This window comes from Lissotriton vulgaris, chromosome 5 (assembly GCF_964263255.1).
Source record: "Lissotriton vulgaris chromosome 5, aLisVul1.2, whole genome shotgun sequence".
Classification (NCBI taxonomy): domain Eukaryota; kingdom Metazoa; phylum Chordata; class Amphibia; order Caudata; family Salamandridae; genus Lissotriton; species Lissotriton vulgaris.
Window position 1 is genome coordinate 237,903,394 of NC_141693.1, and position 26,695 is coordinate 237,930,088.

At 44.1% G+C, this 26,695-nt stretch overlaps 1 protein-coding gene across 8 annotated transcripts in view; it reads right to left on the minus strand.

Moving 5' to 3' along the window:
* Positions 1-25,017, minus strand: part of LOC147710582 (zinc finger protein 618-like) — a 998,795-nt gene extending 973,778 nt beyond the window's left edge. For 3 of the 8 annotated variants that reach the window (XM_086921255.1, XM_086921259.1, XM_086921257.1), the window contains exon 1: positions 24,356-24,830. The gene's annotated coding sequence lies outside the window, so the exon portion shown is untranslated. Of the gene's footprint in view, positions 1-24,355 lie in introns of all 8 variants that reach the window. The other 5 variants (XM_086921256.1, XM_086921253.1, XM_086921260.1 and 2 more) reach the window with 4 other exon arrangements.
* Positions 25,018-26,695: the final 1,678 nt, after the last annotated feature.

Sequence of the window (26,695 nt, forward strand, 5' to 3'; positions counted from 1 at the left end):
TGACCTCAAGAACTACCGAACCATCTAGCGTCTCCCCTTTGCTGCTAAAGTCACGGAGAAAACAGTCAATGCAGAACTGACGAGATTCATCGAAAACAACGCCGCCCTCAACCCGTCTCAATTCGAATTTCGAAGCAACCACAGCACCAAGACCGCCCTACTCGCCGCCACAGACAACATCTGCGTCCTCCTCAACCAAGGCCACACCGCAGCCCTGATCCTACTCGACCTATCTGCGGCTTATGACACCGTCTCCCATCGCACACTTGTGGCCAGACTATAAGACACAGGCATACAAGGAACCACCCTCGATCGGATCTGATCATTCCACACTAGCCAAAGGATCAGACTGCCGACCTTCCTCTCCGACCCCACGGAATATCACCTACATGGCCCACAGGGGTCATCACTCAGCCCAACCCTCTTCAACATCTACATGTCCCCCCTCGCCGCTATCGTCCGACAACACGGCCTCAGGATTGTCTCCTCCTACGACGACACCCAGCTCATCCTCTCTCTCACCCATGATACCACCACCGCCAGACTCAACTTCCAGAAAGGAATGCGGGACGTCGCGGCCTGGATGACCAACAGCTGCCTAAAGCTCAACTCTGAGAAAATAGAAGTCCTCGTAACCACCCCTTCAGCATGAAATGACACCTGGTGGCCCTTGGCAGCCCACCGACCCCCACGGACTACGCCAGAAACCTCGGCATTCTACTCGACTCATCCCTCTCCATGAACTGACAGGTCAACGCCGTAGCCTCCAGCTGCCTGAACACCCTCCGCATCCTACGCAAGACATTCAAATGGATCCCCCCCCCTAAGCAAGGAAGACAGTCACCCATGCACTCATCACCAGCAGGGTGGACTATGGAAACACACTCTACGCCGGGATGAACAAGTCCCTACTCTGCAAACTCCAAGCGATACACAACACCACCGCCAGACTCTTCCTCAGCATCCCTCGACATGAGCACATAAGCCAACACCTACGGATGCTCCACTGGCTCCCCGTGGAGATGAGTCACCTTCAAGATCCTCACCCACGCCTACAAATGCCTACACAACACCGGACCCAAATACCTCAACGACAGAGTCACCCTCCACGTACCTCAAAGAAATCTTTGACCTGCCAACCTCGTCCTCGCTAAAACCCTCCGCATCCACAGAGCTAAAGCAGGTGGAAAATCCTTCTCTTACATCATGGCCAAGACCTGGAACGAGCTCCTGACATACATCAGACGTGTCCCCTCCCTGAAAACTTTCAGGAAGACCCTCAAGGCCTGGCTTTTCGGCTAAACAGCACTGCCGACACCCACTCCCAGCGCCTTGAGACTCTCACGGGTGAGTAGCACACTTACAACCCCCTGATTGATTGATTTTTAGAAAAGTGTGGCTCAGTGAATGAAGCCGGGACACTGTGGGAGGGGGAGAATGAATGGGGGTACAGGCGGGAATCCTGAAGGTGCTGCGTAGAAGCATGCAGGGGAGAAGACAAGATGTATACATTGGAAAGAACATATGAACAAACACCCACCCAAGCACTCCTAGCACAGATCAGAGAATTGAATTCTAAACACACCGAGCTTACCGAACAGGAGATGCGCCACAGAACACGAAGATGGAGAGCCAGAGCGTTCGGAGAGGGGGACAGGCCTGGAAGGTTACTTACAAACAAATTAGCAGAACCAAGAGACCAAGCGATCGAAATTGACGACTGCCTGGGGAATTTTATAAAAGATATGCAGACAGCCTGGCTCCCAAACTGCTAGAGGTTTATATGGAAGCTTGCAAGAAAAGCGTCGTGCAGCCAACCCTGATGGAAGCACGGATAGGGACACTCTTAAACCCTGAGAAGGAGGCCAACCGCTGTGAACTGTACAGACCGCTCTCCTTAATAAATATAGACACCAAGATTCTTGCCAAGATCATAGCCAATAGACTACAGCCTCTAGTACCGAATCCGATACTGCCGGGCCAGTCAGGGTTCGTACCCCAAAGGTCCACGTCAGATGAACCCGGAGTTAAAGGCAGCAGCTGAGCTGCTAGATGCGGATAAGGCTTTTGACTCTGGGCAATGGGGCTATATGTTTGCAGTGCTGCAGCGCATGTTGATGCCACAGGCCTTTCTGAAATCGGTGAAACTGCTCTACACGCTCCCATTGGCTAAAGTTCGTATCAATAAGACCATCTCAGATCCCATATAAATATACAGTGGAATCAGGCAGGAATGCACTCTCTCTCTGTCCGATGCGGTTTTCTCTGGCACTTGTACCCTTAGCGGGCAAGATAAGGCAAAGGCAAGCTAAGGCAGCCCTTGGCTTCCAGCAACGACCGTTATCTATCTCATTATACGCTGATGTCATCCTGCTATATGTGAGAGACCCCGAGACAAACCTAGCGCACCTACTAAGAGAATATGTGCGCTTTAAAGGGTACTCTGGCCTTCGAATCAATTGGTACAAATCTCTTATATTCCCCCCAACTCCATGCACAACTAGTCATTAATTGAAGTTCCCGAAACGGCGGAACCAGTAATGTACCTGGGTGTATGGGTGCACACACTAACTCTACCATTTGACAAGAGAGGGTTCAGAGCGCTGGACCTATGTCTGTATTATCTAAGCGCCCAGGAGCAGTTTGCACATTATTGGCTGTACCTTCAACGCTACTTCCCGCACTTAGCAGTGGAAGCAGACATTGCTCACCCTACCCCGCTCAACGCCATGATCTTACATCACAGGTCAGACAATGGCCAAAAGGTCATGAACACTGTTGCTTGCACAGCTGGGGCTTGGCAAGACATGGGGACGCAGGCGAATAAAAAACCTATATATGCACTGGCTATGCCCGTAACGGCACTTCCAGATATTTTGGTGACTAAAGAAGAGGGGGCGATAGCGATTCTCACTGCTGCAGGCATTAACATTCTGGGGGACATGTACATTAACTGCCAATTCCTGTCCCTGGAGGCGTTCACAGGGGACGACCATGCACGGCAATGATGGGATTCACATACACTAGACTATGAACAGCAGTGAAAGCATTATTCCCAGAGTTCCCAACAGAGCCCCCAGACCTCAAGGCCTTACAGGTGGTGTTAACCACCTCTGGCAGTAAAGGCCTAATTACCAACCTATTTAATGTCTCTCAAAAAGAGAATGAAGTATCGAGCTTGACCGCCTTAGACAGGTGAAAAAATAGGATTACCACACCACTGGCATGGGAGGACTGGGTGGCATGCTGCATGCTCACCAAGAACCTCACGGCAAATTGTAACCTTCGTATCATACACTTCAAGTACTTACACCAGATGCACTACATACCTGCCAAGTTGATGAAATTCAGGCTTAGATCAGATTCGCAGTGTGGGAGGTGCGGGAACGATCCGGCCAATTTTGTGCACTTGGCGTGGGAATGTAAACTTATACAAGCCTTTTGGGTAAAAGTCATGTCGAGTTTAACACAAATGGTACTGGAAACCGTACATTGCTCTCCGAATATTTGCCTGCTGGGATTAACTAACAGGTAGATTCATCAAGCCGAAATCGGCTCGCAAAGGGCCAGATTCTGAGAATCTGGCCCTTTGCGAGCGCTATTTTTGCATTTGGGATTCATCATCCCAAATGCAAAAATCGCAAATCTAGAAATCGCTAAATTGCGATTAATTGCATTTAAGGAATCTCAATTTGAGATTCCTTAAATGCAATTCATGAACCATTTAAAAATTGCGAATTCGCAAACTGGGGCCGCTATTTACTGCGAAGTCTAACTACGTAGTAAATAGCAAAAATGCACTAAAGTGCATTTTTCAAAGTTTCATGTTGCGCACACACATGCCCTAAGGGCATGTGTGTGCGCAACATATCAATCAATCAATCAATCATTGACACTTATAAAGCGCGCTACATACCCGTAGGGTCTCAAGGCGCTGGGGGGGGGGGGGGGGGGGGGGGGGTATGCCGCTACTGCTCGAACAGCCAGGTCTTCAGCTCCTTCCTGAAGGAGAGGTGGTCTTGGGTCAGGCGCAGGTCGGTCGGGAGGGAGTTCCAGGTCTTGGCGGCCAGGTAGGAGAAGGACCTTCCTCCTGTAGTCGCTCTTCGGATGCGGGGGACATCAATTTCAGAGGTGCAACAGGGTGTCCTTTGGACACCCCTGCACCCTTGAAATCGCAATCTCAATTTGCGAATCGCTAATTGCGATTAGCAAATTGAGAATGTCTTCCCATTCATTCGTATGGGCCTCAAGGCCTATAGGAATAAATTGGGAGATATTCCTTAATTGTGAGTCGCAATTTGCGAGTCGCAATTAAGGAATTATTAGAAATCGCTATTTTTGAAGTGATTTCTTGATGAAAAGCATTTTGCTATTCCTTAATAGCGAATCAGTATTTTTCGCTATTAAGGATTCGCAAAATGTGTTCTTGATGAATCTAGGGGTAATCACTAAAACCCTGCAACAGGAGGCTGGTGGCTGTATCCACATTACTGGCCAAACGGCTAGTGGCGAAGCACTGGGGAGGGAGGACTGCCCCCACAGAGCTACAATGGCTCAAAGAGATTGCATATTGCAGTGACCAATTGAACACTTATGCAGAGGAACTACCGACGGGCTCTAGACCCAAAGACTTCTAGGTGCCACTGACTGTGTACCTACTGGCACACCTGCAATTGCCATGACCCCAGTGTAAACATAGGCTGGAAAGTACGACCCTCAGTACCTTTGTAGAAATTAAGTGAAAAATATCAGGATACACCTGACTGCTGTTTGCTATGTTGACATACAATATGTAATCACTGTTACGTACTGCAAAAGTTGGATGTTACATGCTCAATGAGCGTTTATTTTTATGTTCTGTTTGGGATCGATATGCACCAAATATGCTTATAATATGCCTGGACGAGAAAATGTACTGCATAAGCTGTATGCTACAAATTAATAAAATTTAAAAATTAATTAAATCTAATTTTGTCCTTCCCCAATACGATTTTTTAAGGGCACGCTAAAATTATGGCTATATTTAGTCCCATTCATCAGTGACATATGCGCCGAGTACTGTGATACAAGAGCTCTCCCTTATCTAAGATTTCTAGTGCAGCCAAACTTCTGCAGTCTATAAACACAGAGTTTAGTCAATAGTACATATGTTAACCACACAAGGGCTTGGTTATATTTTTGTTCGCTCAACAATTCATATACTTTCAGCTACTCAGTCATCTAAACCACCTACAGAGATGCTTAACGCTTGGACCTTGTCAAGCACAGGCTTCACAAAAATATACCCTATATTTACAAGCTGGTAGGACAAGTAAAGAACAAAGTCTATTTCCACATGCTCCTAGTGCTTAAACAACAACTATTCTTCATAAATTAATCTTCTAGCAAATTGAATGCCTAAATACCCATGGCATAGTCGTTGGCGTTTTTATACTTCGTGGGGAATATAACCAAATTTGTCTGAGGCTCCGAGAAGAAGTATAGTATCAGTAAACAGGGCCCTTTTATGCTTTTCATCTTTCTGCACTTATGAAAAATGTGTTCTACCAGGGGCTTTGATAAACTGTGTTTACTTGGTTCTTCTTCTGACATATACTAAGCGTGACAAGGTTTCTGAGGGCCCAGAACCCCCACCCAATCGATAATATTCATAACTTCTCACATAAAGAGAAAGAGCTATTCTTCATAGGAGATAGCGGCACTTCTCTTCAGCTTCCATTGATGACTCCCTTTCCTGCTCCCCTGAGCTCGTAAGTCCCACAGATGTGTTTTGAGTGCAGACGTCACAGAGGGATATCAGAGGACAGGGGACATTGTGCTGCCCCCGCTGAATGCTATTGTTTGTTTTGTCAGCTTTGGGGGCAAGTACATCTGAAACCCTCACCGCCTGCAGCATAGTGTGAAGAATCCTTCAGGTCTGGCAAAGGCAATCACATGCATATAAGTTCTGGCCAGGGAAATAGCTGGCAGAGGCTATGAGAAAAGACAAGAAGCGAAATCAGAACCTAAAATGGATCCGGCAACGCAGGAGAAGCAAGGGGGCTAAGGGTATAGCAGTGGGAAACTGGTACGGGTGAACTTTTCAACCACAACCTTGAGCTTGGAGGTCGCACTGGAGCAAAAGTCCATGTATGAGAGAATGAGGGGCACCTCATTTCACAGCTGCCTAGTTAATGACCAAAAAGAGTTGCTGGCTGCCACTTTTTGCAGAAGTCGCATGGAGCACTGCTTCTTTTCTCTTGTAATAAAGTGAATGCTAAGAACACTCATGTCGCCTCGCTTGATTCATTTATTTGGGCAGACAAGATGACAGACAAGTATGACAGACAAGAAGAAAGGAGCAGGGGCTTTGCCCATCAAGTGGGCAAGAAAACAGCAATCAGAAATAAACCCAAGATGAGAAAGTACTGCCTCTCACAGGCAGTAACAAAACGCAGTTTAAGTCAATCACTGCAATTCATGGAACACTGTCAAATGACAATGACGTACATTGTGGCTTGGGGGGTGTTGGCAGTCAATAAGGAGGAAGATAATCCTCTACTTCCAAGATTTGCCAAAATCCTCACAGGAGTCTCTAGGTCCAGGCAAGCTCCTTGTGGGTTGGTGATAGTGGTCTCATGTTCACTGGAACTAAGAACTGGTACTGAGCGGGACATTCCGCCATACTATATGTGCGTTCAGAACGCCGCGGCGAGAGCCATAGTGGGCTTACCCCGTACATGTTCCGTCTCCAGCACTTTGAGATCACTGCATTGGTTGCCTATCAGGGCAAGAATCCAGTTTAAAGTGTTGTGTTTGGCGTTCAAGATTTTGAGAGGTGGGGGTCCTCAAATTCTTGCGGACCTTCTGTCCTGGTATGTGCCTACCCGGCCCCTGAGATCGCTGGGTCAAGCACTCACTGTGATCCCCGATACAGGCTGTGTCAAGTCGGTGGCCGATCCTTCCGGGTCAGAGCGGCCAAGCTCTGGAACTCTCTTCCAGTAGAGATACGGTTGCTAGATGACCTTTTAACCTTTCGCAAAGCTGTAAAAACGTTTCTGTTTTAATAAATTCGCCTCTGTCTTTCTTTCTGTTATGTTCCCTGTAGGTGTTGCATACTACCTGCCATGCGCCAGGACGCCCCTTAGCTGGGGCAGCTGCGCGCAATACAAAAGACTGTAACATAACATAACATAACATAACATATACTGCAGTGGCACCCATGTAGTCATGTGCCCAGATAGGCAGTCCGACATGCTCAGGAGACATAAAGCTTGGAAAAGAACAATCTAAATACTCCAGACCTTCAATCCTCAATCCACATTCCAGAGAAATTTCAAGATGTTGGCCTGGGCAAGCAGCATGGTATTTTCACAGGAGAAAACAGCTAATGCTTTCCTCGAGGATCTGAAGAATAGAGATTTACCTAAGAATGGTGTTTTATTCCTAGGTTAGGTATGCAGTCTGCAATAAGATGGCAGAGGATAGCCTTTTTAGGTCTCGGCTGGGGGCTGCGCACATGCGCAGTCTCGCTGGTGAGATTTAATGTTTTTGTAACCTTCCGTTTTGGATTTTAAGACCGGCCCCTCTTTCCCATTGGTTGGCGTCACCGTTTATGCTAAAAGGTGGCCAGCCATTGGGAAAGAGCTTTTCCTGACGTAGACTTTTCTCTTTTACAGATGGCCCACTTGGATGGGCTTGCCTGCTTTCCTTCTGAAGTAAATGGTTTCTTATCTTTATGTGGCCTAAATACATGGCCCCATAAAGATAAGAAACCTTTTACTTCTGAAGGAAAGCAGGCAAGCCCATCCAATTGGGCCATCTGGAAAAGAGAAACGTCTACATCACAACCCCGGCTGCCTGGCAAACGCTTGTTTTATTTGCAAGCATGCCATCTTTTCTAATAATGAGGCTGCTTAATTGGCTAGACCGCTAGATGGCACTATTCACAATATGTTCTCTTTTCATGAAGTAAATGCTCTTTAATACTTCAAAGCGAGTGCTCATGCCACCTCGTTAAGAAGCGACCCTAGGGCTCTCACCAAGGTTTGGCTCCAGGACTCGCACTAACGTCTGAGAAGCCTGGTGTATTTGGCCCCTTCTTCAATTTAATTTACAAAATAAATAAAAAAAATATCGAAATCTTCCGGCGGAATGAGGGTGTTATCAATCTTGAAATTTGACCTACTGGTGTTGTAAGCAGAAATACCCGCTTAATGTTATCTCTGTTGTTTTGGGGGGTTTAAGAGACAACTGGGCACTGTCTGGCAGGGCAGAAGGTTGGAGCAGGGTCAGTGGTACAAGTTATGGCACTCCAATTTATTTAGATGGGGCGGGGAGGTGCAGTTTGGTAATAGTGTGGAATGTGATACTATGTTGGAGACAGCTTCCACACAAGCTTTTCTAGAGAGGGTTTGGCCAGTAGAGCACAGTGAAAGTAACTAAAATTGAAAGTAAAGGGTATTGTAAGGAAAGAGTGGGCCCCCATCACAAAGAATGCTTTTGACGTGTAATCTTTACAATACATACTACATAGCGTAAACACATTGTAGTGCAAAGTATTCATAATTTAAGTACTGAAAGAATATAAGTACTGCATGCCTTTCACATATATTGATTGGTGACTTACACAAATTGCATAACTACTTATGTTGTGCCTATAATACACAGGTGGAGTTAGATTAATGAAACATTTGCAACATTATTTTCACTATGAATTTCTGAGCTCCTTGCTGCACTTTTTTCTCTCGGATGCCACCCTATTCATACATGTGACATCATAATAAGGGAAGGGACTTAACTGGATACTTTATTGCACTGTCTGCACAACTCGTGTCGCCTTCATTGGAGTATACAGTGGGTGCTCTGCTGAATGCCCTGGCCAAGGCGTCAACCATGTGAACCTGGTTACTATGAGGTATCGTTCCTTCAAGGCTTTGGGGATTGGAGGGGAGGGGGTATGGGGAATGGGGAATGGGGAATGGGCTGATATAGGCCACACGAAAACCCAACTGACTCTTCCTCTGCTCATCCTTGGATGACGGACTATGACCGAATGCCAGATTCCTTTTGGCGCTTGTTGCTTTTTTTGTTTCAGGTATTTGGGAGCGTTATTTTGTCCTTCTCTTTACTCACTCTCTTTCTTTTCTATCCCAGAGGAGCCCCCAGTCAATAGGGTGCTATTGCTCTTTTGTTTCCGCATTGGCAATGAGTGGAGTCCCTTATAGGCCCCACCTGGGACTTTCCTCTGCAGGGCTTCTGGTTTGGCGGTGCTTCACCCCTCCTCCCCCGAGGTCTAGATGCCGCCCTCCCCAGTTAAGGTCCTCAATGGGAGAGGACTCAATAACCCATCATACGAAGGGCACTGCTCTCTTATTTGGAGAGCATTGGGGCAGATATTTGCCTTCTTCAGGAGACACACTTGCTCCCCAAGGACTGTCACAGGCTACGATCCCGCACCTCCCCGATACAATCCTTTTCCTCTAGATCCACTAAGACCGCTTGAGTGGCCATCTTGGTCTCAAAGGGCTTTCAAGGAAGGGTGGCGCAGAAGGGGGTCGAAATAAAGGGCAGGCTTCTCACATACCAATTTATCATGGGGGACACACTCTGACGGTGGGGTCTTTCTATGCACCTAACTAGGGTCAAGAACGATGCTTACACGAGGCACTCACTGAGGCGACGGACACTCAGGACCACCACATTTTGATAGAGGGAGACCTTAACCTGGTGTTTGATAACGACTTGGACAGAACGGCGCAACGCACAAGTCGGGTTGGCTCCCTCTCACCTCACCTGTCAGCAGGGCTCACCAGACTACGGGATCTAGGCCTTGCGGACCTGTGGCAACAACACCCCCCTCAGTCGCAGAACTTTTATTTTACTCTAATGGACACAAAACATATGCCAGACTAGACTATTTTTTAGGTTCAAAGACTCTTTGGGACACTACGCTTTCGGCTGGCATACTAGTGGCGACCCTGTCTGATCACGCCCCAGTAGTGATTACTTTATCCCTTCCACAAATACAGCGACCGATCAGACACTGGTGGTTCCGGGACACTATTATACCAGCTGGACAAAGTCGCCCAGATACAGCAATCGCTCGATGATTCTCTATCACACAACGATAGCCCTGACACAGCCATTTCCACTCGGTGGGAGGCCCTCAAGGTAGTAATTAGGGGAGAAATCATAGCCATCTCTTCCACTGACAAATGTGGGCGGAAGAAGAAAAGGGAGGAACGGACACAAAAGGTGCGAGAATTAGAAGATGCATCAACGCACCAAGTGTCTGGAGACAGCTAACCACTGCTCGGGCACTGCTGGCCGCCCTTGACCGTGACAATGGGGAATATGCTGCAATGCCCCTGCGGAATTCCTTCTACGTTGGCGTAGATAAGTGTGGGCGACTGCTTGCACACAAGCTTCAGGAAGATCGGCAACGCAAAGGGGTTCAGGAGATTGGGGATCACACAGGAGCTCATTGTTTGGACAATGCGGCTATCGCCCAGACATTCCGTGATTTCTATGCACCTGGAGAGGGCAGATATTGATGCCTACCTCACTCAGGCTCGCCTGCCCGTCCTCACGCCGGAGCAGGCGACTCACATAGACAGGGAGATAAGACCAGAGGAAGTTATATCAGCCATTGCTCGCTTGAAGTTGGGATTGTCGCCTGGCCCGATGATTACGCCGCAGCTTTTTATAAACAGTTCTGCCCAAAGCTTACCCCGCTGCTCAGGACGATCCCCCTCCTCCATGTTAGAAGCAACACTCATAGTTATCCCCAAGCCAGGGAAAGACAGGACGACCTGTGGGACGTATCGGCCCATCTCGCTTTTAAACATTGACCTGAACTTGTACACAGGGATCACATTTAATGGGAATGCAAACATCTCCAGACTTACTGGACGCACATACTAGACGAGGTCGATAAACACCTAGACACGGAAATTCCTAGGTTTCCTGCGTAGGTCTTATTGGAGGTACCAAACCCCCTCACTTACCCCTTGAAATCTAGACAAGGGAAGCAGATAGCCATAGCTCTAGGCACAGTCATCCAAAACAGATTGATACATTGGAAGACCCCCGAATGCCCGCACACACAGGGTGGTACCAGTGATTGTGGCATGTACTGGGCATGGAAAAGATTTCTCTTACTTTGGCTGGGAAAGGCTGCTGATTCAGTGATCTCTGGCAGCAATTCCTCGCTTTGTTAGCTCCAGGGTTTCAGGAGTTGTACTGCCCAAAAAATGTGTGCCTCTTGCAACTCACCACACCGAACTCCTCCACATTGATTACCTTAGCCTCCTACATGACAACCCGTTCTACGTAGTGCTGTTCCATAGTAATGGAACAGGCTGGGGGTGTTTCTTTCTGTGTCCTTCTCTTCTTTTCTTCCTTTTGGGTGGCGGGCGGGACTGTATTTGTTATGTGTTGTTTTCATATTTCCATTGCATCTACTAGCAGATCCGGTGGGCCCTGCGTGGCCCGATTCTGGCTCGTTTGTCTCTTGCATTGCTTAATAAAAAAAGATTTACACCTAAAATGTTAGAAATAGCTTAGTTCAATGTAGATGGTAAATTTGAGACTTCACTCTCAAAGCACCTTGGATGCGTCACGCAAAACAAACAAGAGGGTCGCTGGGAAGGTGATGCGTCGGTTCCTTGCTTTGGGGGAGGTGATGCGTTGGTTCCTTACTGCAGCGCAGGGGAGGTGATGCGTCGGTTCATTACCGGAGAGGAGGTGATGCAGAGGTTTCTTACTGCGTTCCGGTTACGATGCGACATGATGGCGCCTCAATGCGATGCGACGATCCGATGTGATGCGAAAAAATGGCGCCTTGATGCGATGTGACAACATGGTTGCGATGCGTGCACGCCCGACGGCCGTGTGACTAAATCAATTAACTTTGGAGCTGCGACAGGCCTTGCGACACGCTTAGTCTGTGATGCGGCGGCACACTTCTTCAGCGTTGCGATGGCAACTGATGCGGCAGCATCTGCTGTGGCGGCGACACGCTTTTCCTCGTAGCGTCGCGCTTCCAGCTCCTAGCGACACGCAGCCTTCTCAGGGGGCCCAAACAACAGCAGGTACCTCTCTGCAGGTAGAATCACCAGCAAGGGGATTCAGGGGGAGCTGGTGGTGAAGTCTTTGTGTCCCTGAGACTTCAGAAAAAGAGGCAAGCTCAGTCACAAGCCCTTGGAGATCTTCCTCAAGATGATAAAAGTAAACACAACAAAGTCCTTTTCTTGGCAATAAAGTAACCACTGCAGGCCAACCCCAACAGCAAACAGCACAGGGGCAGTAATATTCCTTCAGCTTCTCTGGTTCTTCTCCTTGGCAAAGGTTTGTCTTGATTCCCAGAAGTGATCTAAAGTTCTGGGGTCTGGACCCCAACATTTATACTGCAGATTCCTTTGTTTTCTGAAGGCAGAGAGTGTCTGTACCTAGTCAAAACCAGTTCTGTCCTCCTGGGTGCAGCTTCCTGGCCGTAGGTGGAGACAGCATTGTTTGAGAGCAGACGTGGCCCAGGTAGTTAAAAGGAAATCTCCTTCCCCGTACTCTATATTCTATGAGGGCTCAGGTCAGTCAAAGGAAATCTCCACCCCCTACTCTCTCTTCAATGCAGGTCCTATTCAGCCCAGCCTTGACCCATCAGACTACTGGAGTCAAGGTCCTCTCCAGCCCCCTGTCACTCATAAATCAGACATGGAATACACAAACCCAGCAGAGACAACTGGATGGTTAGGTAAGAAAATACCTACTTTCTTTTGTTTCTCTGTGTTGAATTGGTTCAAGTCATTTCTGACCGGCCGCCGGCAAGTGGTCTGGGCACCTCCGTTTTCCGCTGAAATGCCGCCGCTGGAGGTGGGGGTGCCGCAGGGTTCCATCTTAAGCCCTACGCTATTTAACATCTATATGGCCCCTCTGGCGGCGGTTGCGGAATCTTTCGGAGCCCAGATCATAACCTATGCTGATGACACCCAGTTGCTCTTTACATTTGATAAGGGCAAGGCTTGGGAGCTGTCTTTGCTTGGTTCCATCGACACAGCCTAAAATGCTATTCCGAAAAATCGGAATTGCTTTTTTTCGGATGCCCTCCTGATCCTGGTTGGAAGGCCTGGTGGCCTTTAGATATGTTTCCACCGGATGCCGCCTCTCCCAAAGCTAAAAACCTGGGCTTTGTGATAGATGATGGCCTCGCCTTTGGTCCCCAGATCATTGGGCTGACTGGTAAATGCTTCGGCCTCCTGAAGATGCAGCGGAAATTTCTTCTGCTGCTGTCGCTGAAGCATAGAAAGATCATCGTGCAGGCCTTGCTAGGTTCGCGTCTGGACTATGCGAATGTCCTCTATCTTGGCCTGCCGAAATATCTTTTGGCTCGACTGCAGATTGTGCAAAATTCTGCGGCCAGAGCCATCTTTGGTCTCCAGCGCAGAGCAGGAGCCACAGAGTTGCTAAAACAATTGCACTGGCTCCCAGTCGCCAAAAGGATCGCTTTTAAGGCGCTTACTTTTGCCTTCAAGGCCCTTCATCAGATAGGCCCCAAATATCTTCAGAAGCGCCTGGCTTTTTATGTGCCCCGCAGGACGCTACGTTCCGCTTCTTTGTCTAAAGCTTTGATTCCCTCCATTCGCCTCGCTGGAATCGGAGGACGCTCCTTTCGTTTTCTAGCGCCTCAAGGCTGGAATGATTTGCCTGTCCTGCTTAGGAAAGCTGATGACCTGCTCTCCTTTAGAAAAGGACTTAAAACCTGGCTTTTTGCTCAGTAACTGCTCTCCTGCTTTCTTCCATTCTGCCGTGTTATGTTTCTCTTCTTCCTAGGGCTCTTTGCCAAAGCGCCGGGACACTCCCAGGAGTAGCCGTGCGCTATAAAAGAGCATTTTTAACATTTAACATTTAACTTTCTAAAAGTGGTATTTTCAAACACCGAATGTAAAAATCACCTTCACTAAAATATGTATTTTAAAATTCTGAGTTTAGGCATACTAAACTCAAACTTCTACCTTGTTCCCTGGGTCAGTTAGGATTTTAAGATGTTATAATCAAACTGCCTATTCTGGCCTATGGGAACAGGTAGCCTTGCATTAGTGAAAAAACGAAATATGCTGTAATTCATTATCAGGACATGACACACTCATCAGGGCATGGCCTACCTTTTACATACAATGCACCCTAACCATGGGGGTACCTTGGGCCTACCGTAGGCGTGGCTAACATGTAGAAAAGGGAAGATTTAGGGACTGGCAAGTGTGTTCACTTGCCAAGTCAACATGGCAGTCCCAGACTGCACACAGGCTCTGCAATGGCAGGCCTGAGCCATATTTTACATGCTGCTTCTGTGGGTGGCACAGTCAGTGCTGCAAGCCAACCAGCATCATTTCATTTACAGGCCCTGGGCACACATGGTGCACTGTAGTAGGGTCTACAAGTAAATCAAATAGCCAATCATGCAGTCACTAATCCATTACAATATCAAAAAGGTGGGGAAAACCCAATATACCCTTGTAGGCTTGGGCAATGAATAGTTCAAGTAAGGGATGGCTACAAGGGATTTTGTTTTCAAAGTTAATTCAATGAAATGATATATTATTTTTGGTTCTTTAACCCCTTAACTGCTGCCGTCGGCCAACGGTCGTCACGAGCACTACCTCCCCAGTGCTGCGCACGACCGTTGGCCGTCAGGCCAGCATTCGATCTTCGAACGTTCAGCACTGGGCGCTGAACGTTCGAAGCTCTGATGAGGTTAGTAGATTGAACCTAATGTATCCTTAGGATTACTTTAATGTTCATTACCAATTTCAAACAGTAAACAAATACTATCAAGAGAAGAAAATCAAACTAAAATAAACACACAGCAAGAAAGGAATATATTCAAAATTATTTATATTGTAATTGATCAGTTAGAAAAAATTCATGGGGATAGATATAGAACAAAACTCTACATAAAAGTTATGAAAGGCAGTATGTATATATCCACTAATTAATTCATAACAGTGCATCAACTCCAGTGTTAACAAAGGAAAACCGAAATAAAAAATGCATCCTGGTGTCCTTCAAATATGAATAACATTGAGGAGTTGAAGAATTAGGTAGACGTTTCGGTCTTGTATGTTTTCATCTGTCAGACCATCATCAGGACAAAGCTTTTTCATAAAGTAAAAACCCCATGGGTATAACAAATATAAGAAGCTAATTTTCAAGGATGCCCGCTGATTCCAGTTGAATATGATTAGCCAAAAAATCTTGAAGACTCTTCTTTGTATTTGAAGAGCTGGAGATGTTTGGTATCCAAAACAATCAGGGATACTCCCAGCCGGGTATAATTAACCAAAGTCGGATGCCCCTAGGGTGGATGGGAAGCCTGTCCCAATCCTTTTAAACGCCGATGACGCGGTTTTACTCTCTCGCACCCCCATTGGGTTACAGCGTCTTATCGATAATTTTACTGTTTATATCACCAAAAGAATACTCTTAATTAATAAATCAAAAACTTTTGTTATGGCTTGCGGCAGGAACCCTATACTATCTAGCTCCTATTTTATTGAAGGTTCTAAGGTTGAGATAGTCAAGACATTCTGTTATTTGGGCATTACATTTGCAGGGAATAGGTCATGGGCCCAGGAACTGGAAAATGCCTGTTCTAAGATGCTTAGAAATATAAATGGTATTTTTAGATTTGCGTCCAAATTGGGCAACCAACGCATCAAATCTATGCTGTCAATTTATGAGATTCGATGCGTCACCGCAGCTCTTTATGGGGCACGTGTTTGGGGCCATTCCCAGGGTAATATATTACATCAAACTGAAAATTCGTTTTTAAAACGTCTGCTTTGTGCCCCTTCATCTGCCTCCACGGAACTGAATCATCGTGAGGTGGGCATTAAATATATTTCAGATCTGGCTTCAACACGACCCCTCTTATTATGGAAATCTATATGGTCAAAAGAGAAAACATTATTTACTCAAGCTACAATACGGGACTGTTTAAAACTGAAGAACTGCTTAAGAATACCCTGGCTTAACTACAATATTTATTGGTTTACATTTTTATTCAATTGTGATATCCGATTGGACCCTGGGTGTACTGCCTCTGTTGCTAGAGCCGAGATAAAATTAACCTTGCTAGCAAATAAAATAGAGGCCCGTTCCCGCGTTACTAAGAATCAATCAACTCTCCTTTTCTATCTGCCATTGGATCTTAAAGAGGGTTTCCAAACGTACCTGTCAGTCGTGACAAGAAGCTCGCATCGATTTGTGTTGACACGTTTAAGATTGGGCATTGTACATCATCTTGTTAACTTTCCAATTATGAAACAGTGTTCTGCTCAAACATGCCCATGTGATGGAGTTTCACGACAAAGCTGCTTCCATATGTTATTATTATGTATATTTTATTCTCATCTTAGGAAATTTTTGCTAAAAACATTCTTTTTACACTATAATATAAGATCTCTTACAGATGCCATGAATTTGCTTCTCAGATTGGATGACCCACGATTGTGCTTTTATTTAGCTACATCTGTACTGAAATCCATTAGTATTAGGAAATCTATGATTATTGACATTTGACTGTATGTTTTCAAGGGTATTGTGTACTTATATGCATTTGCACTTCTGAATTAGGACAATATATGCCCCAGTAAATGCTAGGACTCCCATGAGCAATACGCACTTGCCCTTTTGTAATATGCACTTTTGTATCTGTACCAACATGTTTACGAATATGGATGTATTGCACTTTCAGTCCCACAGTTTCATATTCTTTTGATTTTATTGTAGATTGCCTTTTATGACTGTACTGCTTATATGGTTGATTTATTTAACCGAATAAAAGCTTTCAAATCGAAACTCACTGCAAGGTGGGCGTACAAACTCATTATTGGTGGTGATGGCCCAACCTAAATCAATCAAAAAAACCATAGCATAAGGATCTATGGAACCTTCCAAGGAGGAGGTGATGGTGCTAACCTAGGAAATCAACAAGCACTGTAGCTATGGTTATACTTTAGGGAAAAGACGTTCCAGGGATGAGACAGAAATAGTTAGGATTCAAGATGAGCAATCTTTCTCTTAGCTCCGGTGTTGCACCTAACGTGGACCACTTTACAGGATCCAAGGCAAGAGCCCGTTTTGAAAGACAGCTTTACTGGAACTGTAATGGCGGCCTAAATGAGCCTGTGTGAGACCAGCATTGTGACAGAAACGTTAACATCCACTGACAGCCAACGAGTGATCCCATGATGGCAGAGGTCGACATGCTTAACTCACAAGCCTTTCACACAGATCTACTGTGCTACCGACAGTCATAACTCTCTGAAAAGAGGCCCAAGTGTTCTGAATAACAACCCTAACGCTAAACCTACACATAAGAGGAACTTTTGTGTCTGTAGGCAACTGGAAAAATGAGAAATGGAGCCACAAGGACTAATGAAGTACTGGTGTGGATTATCTCTAACACATCTGGAAACATTGATCATCAACTCTCCCTTGTGCAGTGATGCACTCTAAACAACACAAGTTGTAGCTCTAAGGAAGGTATAGCCAATAAGCCAATAAAGTCTGTCCTAAAGAATCTGCAAGGAACCAGATTGTGTAGAATTCAGTGTCTACTGTACAATAAGTATTGGAGAAGAGCAAATGTTGCTTTAAAATGACCATAAGCTTAGTGGGGAAACTGAACGTTAAGTATTATCAGTGGGGAAATGAATTCTGTATAATTAGAAAAAAGCCCAGATCACATAGATATTCATAGAATTTGCAATTACTTTTATCAGGAGTTCAAGGTGGATTTTCTACAGAATGAGGCTAAGGCTTCCAAGATTTGTATTTTGGGTATTCCCCGTTTTGCCAATATTAAGCTCTCAAAAATCAAGGTGAAATGTTTGACATAGAATGGGGTTTTAGAATGGGCTTTTGGTATTTATTTGTAAGTGGTATTCATTTCACATATCTCGTTGAAAGGCTCCTCAGACAGAGAAGTAGGGAAAGCACAATAATGATGAAGTATGTGATTTCCCCAAAGGCTGCAAGATGCGCTGCAAGGCTGCAGAGAGAAAAAACAAATCTGATCATAAATAGCTCCAGGATCCATATATTCTCTTAACGGAGCTATACTACCATGGTGGGAAATGAAACGTTACAGATGATCGCGAAGGAAATGAAACGCCTAGGGATGGCGGTCTCCTAGTTGTACCTGGTCAGGCTTTCGGTGTGTTCTGGAGGAAGAACTTCTCTTTTCTAACACTAGTCTGGTCCATATGTATATTTTATAAACTAAGAATAGATGGAAACAGGGAATATCTCTTGGATGCAAGTAATACAAGATTTCATGCCTCTAATATGAAGCTATTTTATAAGCCTTATAAGGAATCCTTGGTCTTTTTATGGCCAGGTGAAATTTCTATTACGTCAGCATAATCTCTGGAATTGTGAGATATGCTTGTTATATGAAATTCACAAAATTATGCTGTTACACCATGGCATCATTTTATGGCAGGAGCTCACTAACAATGCAAACGACCAGACTGCAACCAGCTGCCGCACACTACATTTTTTTCATTATGTGTGCAAAATGCATACAAAATAGATGCAAGGACACATTGTGGGCTAAAATATAGTACCAAACGCTGGTTTTGCATTTCGCATAATTAAGCAAAAGCATTCTGTATGTGGATGTTAGTTAGTGTTTAATAAATAAAGATGCTAAACTAAAAGATTTGCCAGGCACAATTACAGCAAGATAACTATGCATTTTTTAATGTAACCTGGCTCGATACCCCAGGAAGTCACTGTACTGCGGGCCACACTGACAGACAGCACAAGAAAACAATCTAGAGTCAACTTGGGAAATTTCCTCCAAATCTACCTGCAGTCAAAGAAAATTCTCCATCAGTACATGGCGCCAGTGGCCTGGTGGTAGCACAAAGTGGAGTTTTTCGCTCCAAATCAATAACCCACTATGAACATACAGTATTTAGTGGGTAATCATCTGACAGCTGTTCAGGACTGTGAGCTGGGGACACAGGGTTTCCTGCAGAATCGAATAGAAAGTTAGCAATGCCCCAACAGGGAAGGGGATAACCTGGTGCTTTTTCAGTAGCGTGCTTTTTTTCAGTACTCACATCTGTGAGTGTCGCTGCCTGACACATAGCTGCTCCCTGCAGCAGCATCACACACTGTAGACTGAATCACTGGCTCAAGGCATAAGAGCTAGGTTCTCCGCACTGTTTGAGAGACAAGGAGCCCAGTCTTATGAGCATCAAGGCAATATGCTCAGCATGACCTAGGCCACTGGAATTATGTGATTCTGCACCAGCAGCTTTTGTTTGCATAATTATGAATTTGCCACATAATCCATTATCTGCTGCATAATCTGCAGATTTTAACATTAAAAAATTGTATCTAGCTCAAATAGATCAAAAGTAACTAAAAACAAGGCAACATGTTTGAGTACAGTAGACGGTCCTTCGCACAAGTTAACTAGTCTTCTTTCAGTTGCTCCTTTCTGTATTTGGGGACTCATTACGATGTCGGATGAAAAGACTCCGAACGGCATTCGGATTTACCAAACCTGTGTCAGAACCCATGTTTCTGACCAACATGGAATAATTTCCGACTGACCGATTCCAATAGAAGGGAACCCTTTGGTCTTTCCGACTCAGCTTCGACCAGCATACGGAGACTCTGAGTCGGTTGGAGCCGAATTGTACAGGTCTATAGACTGCGTTCCCGACAGACGTATTACGATGTCGGATTCGAACAGCCTTTCCGAATCGGTCTGTCCAACACGAAAAAGCTGTCAGAAACTGACTTTGGGGGCACGCAGCAGGCCCCCCCCTTGACCCAGAGGCCTCCGGTTCGGGCCCTTGGGGATACCTGTGGGATCCCCCTCTACAACCTTGCAGTGTGGCAGGCCCCATGGGGTGCCTGTGACAGGGTGCAAGGTTTTCCAGAACGACTCCTTTTTTCAATGGGAGCCTTATGTTGATGGTGGGAATAAAGGTAAACGATTGAAGTCAATGGTAGTCTGACCGTCAGTCAGACTCGCTGAACCAGCGTCGGTCAGAACCGATTCTGACAAGAAGTCGGTCCGAATGCTTTCCGAACGACATCGCAATGAGGCCCTTAGTTGTTAAACTGCCACTAATTAGTTGAATTTTTGCCCAGACAGTATTACCATGTGTAAAAATGACAAAATAATACTAACAAAAAAGGAGCCGTAATGTGCCACATTATTTACCTATTCCTGCATCATCATATGTCAACCCTGCCGCATAACTTGGTGCCCCCCTACTGCAAATTTCCAGTGGCCCTGAGCATGACCCATGTTACGCAATGACATGTGCCAAATGGTCCATGGGAAAGACCTTGTGCTGAATGCACACCCCAGAAGCAGAGGATAGGTGATAATGTATAAATTGTGTATAGCGCTAACCAACCTGCACTGGAAGCCCAAGCGGTTTTCCCTTGAAAGCAGGGTAAAAGTTGTAAAACTAATGATCAGGTGAAATAAGTAGTACTTCTCATCATAAGAAAAGTCATTACAAACTTGTTATAACTGCGTTTGTGGTACAAGGTTTTAATGCATTCTACGTAAGTTGATAAAATATACAGCCTTATTAATACATGGATTCATATTCAAAATAAATGACCTACCTTTTCCTATTATGCTGACAAATCTGTCTTATTATGTGTACTGTATTTTCATGTTCATCATCTACCTCTCACTGCAAAGCAGAGGCAATGTATGTCTACATTTAGAAAAAATAATGCATACATTTATAAACATTCGCCCTACCATGAAATAAAATTCAAGCTAAGGATTGCACATGAAGCAATGCACTGTGGTAATCCTTCATTTTTAGAACTTGTGAAGTTATTATCAGTAATGAAGTCTCATGTCAAAGATACTGATCTATGCTAGCTTGTAGAAAGTGCACCACTGCAAAACTCAGAGGTTTTGGTCACTTTTTGTGTTTTATATGCGCTCTGGAGTACGATCCTGACTGTGTGAAAGATAAAATAAATCAGCAATAATAGAAATGTGAAAAACAAACTCTTTAAAATAGTTATTTTAATTTACAGAGTCCAGTTTTCTGTATACAAATTGGTCATAAAGGATAGAGAACTGTTTAAGTGATGCAAAATGACAAAAGTTTAAAGCAAAAGGTAGGTCAACTTTGTTGGTGAATTTAACAAGCATTGTCAAAGCCAATTAGTCTCTTTTGACTTTGCCAATACAGACCTATTGGCTCGGCCAATGATTTTTAGCAGCAGCAATTCAGAGAAGAAACTTCCTATAATATAAATGATGCAATATATCACCATGGATTCTTGCATTGATTAGAGGCTAGCTACATTTGTTGAGATATTATGATTAGGAACATCATTGGGTATTTTCAATATCTATTTTTTATTAGAAATGCATCAAAGGATTAAAATTAATACGGATTGTCAGAGGTACACACCCACAATCTAATTAATAAATTTGAAACATTGAATGTCTAGGATATACATTAATAAAATACAAAGTTTATATATTATTTCATGTAATTGAATAGTTCTTTTTGTGTACTTCCAAGTTGAAGGCTCATAGAATTCCACTCCTCAAGAGATCCAAAGCAGAAGAGACAATATCTTTCAAATTTAAAAGGGTAAAATGTTCTGTCACCACAGACAAAAGATTTTTTAAGGATAGCAAGCCAACTATTATCCTATCCTACAAATACACTGGACACCACATGATGACATAGACATACATGTCACCACACATGAATTCTTCATGACGCACCGAGCAAATTGATTTTTTTATTTAGTATTCAAAGATAGTGAATGTTAATCTTCGAGCAGTACATTTTTTAAAGGTGTGAAACTTCATTTAAAATATTCTTTTATTTTAAAAGAACATGTCTGAGAGGGGAGAAGGAGCATAGGAGGGCTGATGTTTCCAGCCATGACTTGCAACTGCTACCTCGCAAGAGCCTCAGAATTTTCTATTCCCTTCAGCCCAGCAGTCTTTAGATAATGCTCATCACCTTAACAACAACAAAAACACTCCTGCCTGTCTCAGTTATCCAGCCAGCAAACCGTCTGTTCAGTTATAAGAGGCCCCTATACCTCCAAGAGGCATACTTTAGTTTCTATACTGTATGACAAAAGTTGTGTTCCTGTCCATGGTGGAAGAGTTTCTTAGCACTGAAAAAAAGTAAAACTACAAATCTCTCTCAAAATATTAAAACAAACCATTTAAAAAGTCAGATATCGTCGCAAACGTTTATGGTTTTTGCAACTCAGTGGAAATTTGCAATTTCCACAAATTTACCAAAACTGATAACGTATTTGAGATCAATCTCTAAAACAAAACAAAAAATGACTGACCTGAGGGCACAAGTTACACAACATATCCTTGGGTCTAAACTGAGAAACAAAAGTAAATTCAGAACTGCTAGAGATCTTTCCTTAAGCCCTAGGTAGAATCCCTTTATTAGGACAAAATCCCTCACCCACCATCGGTGGCATGCTTCATCATAGGGACTCTCCTCTTGACAGGAAAATCTAGTCCCGCCACAGGCTACAACCCCCCTCTCTGAGAGAGAGGAGCTCAGGGATTTTTTTTGTTTCTAACTTTAGGATATACTAAATCCTCCAATGAGAAGACATGAAACCAGTTGGGTAAGGACACAGCACAAAAGAAAATAACAGTGAATAGAGTGATAATGAAAACTAGCTACCAGGTATGAGATGAAACTTAATTGGTTCATCCTGGGGCCAGGCTTAAAGCAAAGCACCAGAATGGGTAAACTTCTACCTGCTCGAAGGTGACGAAAAGGTCTACATGTTTCAGCCTAAAGATCCTAATACATGTCACTACTTTAGTCAGGACCTGTAATTGCTGCTGCTATCCACAATAACTACTGTGACATTGTGAGCATGAACAAACAACTAACAGAAGAAGAAGAGTTCCATAGGTACTACACTGGCCATACCTGAACAAAAACAAAAAGAATATTAGAATCAATAGAAAATATAACTCTGAAACTGAGGGCACACCAACATATTTGAGATAATTATTTGGCCACCAAGTCACAATAAAAAATAGAGGAAGTAAAACTTGACGTTCACTAGAATCTCATCTGGGTAAACCAAATCTGAAATGTGATTGCTATTTAATGCAGTGTCTCAAGTAGTCTCTAGCACAATGGGCACTACACGCAACTATGAAAAGGTTCAGCAAACCTTTTAGAACTAGCACATTTTTGTCAAATATTCCAAATAAAATCTTGTCTATGTAATTTACGGCCTACAGCAATAAGTCTTCCTCTTTGCACCACTGGACTCTAAAGAGATCATGGCTACTTATCCAAATGACCAGGGTCCGCTTTTCAGTTACACTTTATGCAAAGCATAACATTGATGTTTCTAAAATGTTACATTTAAGTAGGCGAAAACAGCTTTATAAATTACCAATATCAGTCACCCTTCAACATGCCCCAAAATCAAAAAGGCCGATTTTCAGATTCCTAGAAACAAAAATTGCCAAAAAGATCATACACATCTAAATGTTGATTACCCATTTCCCCTAAAGTTGGCTAAATATTATTTTTGAGTAGCAAAAGAGGTTTCTTTTCTCTCAATTTTTGTTGGTATTTAAATTCATGCAATTGAATTTGTACAAGGAAATCCGTACCAGAGTATTAAAAAAAATAGGGGTATGAAAATCCTTTACATCCGAAAAATTCCCACCACGTCGTGAAAAAAATCCAACTTTAATTTACAAAAAGAAATAAACTGCAAATATTTCTTTTTTTCTCCTTCACAATTTTCATTTCTCTCGGAGCACCAAATAAATTCCCCTGTAGGTGGCGCCATTAAAACGAAACAAACTGCAGTTTCGGGGCGAAGAACACAAATTTAGAAGGAAAAAAAAGAGAGAATTAACGGCCTTTAAAGGTTCTACAAAAGAGGGGGCGATGTGTGAGCGGAAGAATGGGGGCGGCACAGAGGGGGCTCCATATGCTAGGAGGGGTGTGTTGGTTGCGGTCGGGGCCAGATGCGTTTCTTTCTGAACGTGAATTGTACAAACTGAAATGGCCGCTCTACCCGGCTTTGTTTTCCGCCCTCCCAACCCACTGTGGTTCCCCCTGATGAATGTTGATAAAAGTATAGAGCGGAAGGGGAAGGCGAAACGTTAAGTCGTTTCTCTGACAAGATACAAATGCGACGAGATTTTGGAAATCTATTACTTTTTTTTTTACAGATTAGGGGAAAAATAATCGCCTTACTGCAGCGCGACACATCGCTGGCGCTCCGCCCGCCCTTCCTGCGAGTGCCCCGCCGCGCGCTGCGGAGTGCATGGCCGGAGTTTTACCTGGTGTCAGTCGGGTGGCGTCCAGTGCAAGGCCCGGGCTCCGCAGCTGCTCGGGGTCCGCGCTCCCCCGCTCACACCGGTGGCGTCGCACCAGAGGGCGATTCCGTCTACTTTTTTTCTTCCTTCTGTATTATTTTTAATTTTAGTGGCGAGGGTGGAGGAGGTGAATGCGAGGAAAGTGGCCGGGCGGGCTCTGCAAGGGAAGCGTGCCCGGCCGCCGTACGATCGCTAAGGACTGAAGGGTGAAACAAGCAGCTGGGGACCCGAAAATCTCACGCGGAGAGGGCTACAGCCACTTGTCTCCGGGGACCAGATAAACACAACGCCCGCCGCTCTTTGACCCCCACCGCCCGGGAGGAACGGCGACCCCAACACCAGGGGCCAGCGGAGAGCGGAGGCCAATACACCCCGGCGTCTTTAACAAACTGCGAATTTATTTTCTCCTCATGGATCCCCACATATTCTCCCTTCTCCTGCCTCGCTCTCCCTGGTCCTCCTTTTCCCTCCTCCCCGAACTTGGATTGTTTTTTTTTCCGTGGAAACTCTTCACAAATCCGAATTCGAAATCTCTTTTGTGAAATCTGAATAATGAATTGAGTCCCCGCCCTTTCAAATCCCTGGGATTTCTGTTACGGTTTCTCTCATTTTCTCCGTTTGTGTGTGTGAGAGAGAGACTAGAGGGCGTTCTGTGGTGAAAATTGGGACTACTTTTTTCTTCGAATTTTTTTTTTCAAACCAAATATTTAAAATAGAAATATTTCTCCTCTCCAACATTGGCTGTCAATGAAATTAAAGGGAATAGGTTACATATTTTCTTCCGAATGCCTATAAGGAAGCAGCCACGTTTTTTTCCCCTGCTGCGGCCCTTTAGGAGCCTGGAATGTACCAGAAGGCCTCTGGGTCCTGATACACACAAAAGCTTGAATTCACCCTCTAGCCTTCCATTTTGAATTTGAAATCAATTTCGAAAAAGCTAGTTTGTGAATACGTACGAATCTTTTGAAGAGTTCTATGAAGGAAATCTAATGAATGTAATCATTTAAAATTAGTGGAAACGGCTTTATCTAATAAACCATGATGTATGTGGTTTGAAAGATGGCTTTTTTTCTTTAACATGAAGAATAACGTTACATTGTTAAGCAGCAGATGGACAGCTGCTTACAAAACTAGAGAAGACTTGTTTTCATTTTTTCATTTGAAAAATACAATTTGTAAATTTGGATTTTTGTCGAAATTAATAATTTGTTTTTTTAGATGCACATCTACCACAATGTTACAATTTAAGTGCATTTCACTTAGTTTGTATTTTAATTGCTTTATTTGAGGCTAACATTTATTTTTGGAAAGTTACGATTTTTTTCAGTTTTTCATTTACACATCTCATTAAGAAAACTACACTCCTGGTTCATTCAGATGTTGAAACGTTTTTGATTTGTGAAAACTTGCCCATTCAAGATAGGTAGGTCCAGTCTTAGTGACATGCTCTGCTATGATTTCTTCCAGAGCCAACTTGATTAAATCCGAATTATTTTTAAATTGACAGTAGGAAGAACCCAATAACAATTGGTAAAAGAAATCCATGCTGAATTTGCTAACATTTTAAATGCACACCAAAGTGTTTATTTAGTTCTCTGCTTGCCTTATATTTAGTTGAATGTCGGAAATCTTTTTCAGTAGTAGGAATTTGTAAATGTGTTCCGGAAAAATGTTTTGATGCAGAGTTCTAAAATATGGATTTTCATTTCCAGCACACACAGTTGTACGCTAATGTTCAGACTGCACTGCTGGATGGTAAAGATAATGGATGTATTTTGGGCATTATTCCTATGTTAAAATATATGTTTCATGTCGCAGTTCAAGTGACTGCTCCCAGCAGTTTCCTGATTAAAATATGTTCTTCAATGATATCCTGCCCAGCCACAATCTTTTGGCGTTCATGTCGCCTAACTGAATGCAATGACAATATAGAAGTATTTGTACATGTTGGTTAGCCTTGATCATGTTCATATCCGAAGATGTATTTGACCTTAGTAGCCATTTCAAATGTATTGTACTGCATATCTGACTCCCACTTATTTTCTAACAGCAAGTCTAACAAGGCATGACTTAAATATTTGAGGCAAGGATTGCACGGTCTAGGGATGGAAATTGTAACACAATCTTTTTGCACTTTAAACCCAATCAGTGATTATAATGTTCTCCCAGGCAATGCCTTACATTTATACTGAGTTTTCGGAAATTTTGATTTTTAAACCAGTAGCTTTCTCTTCAGATGAATTTTGTTGGATCTGGGCCTGAGATGTTACACAAGAGAGACCAAAGAGCTACTTATTGGTGCGA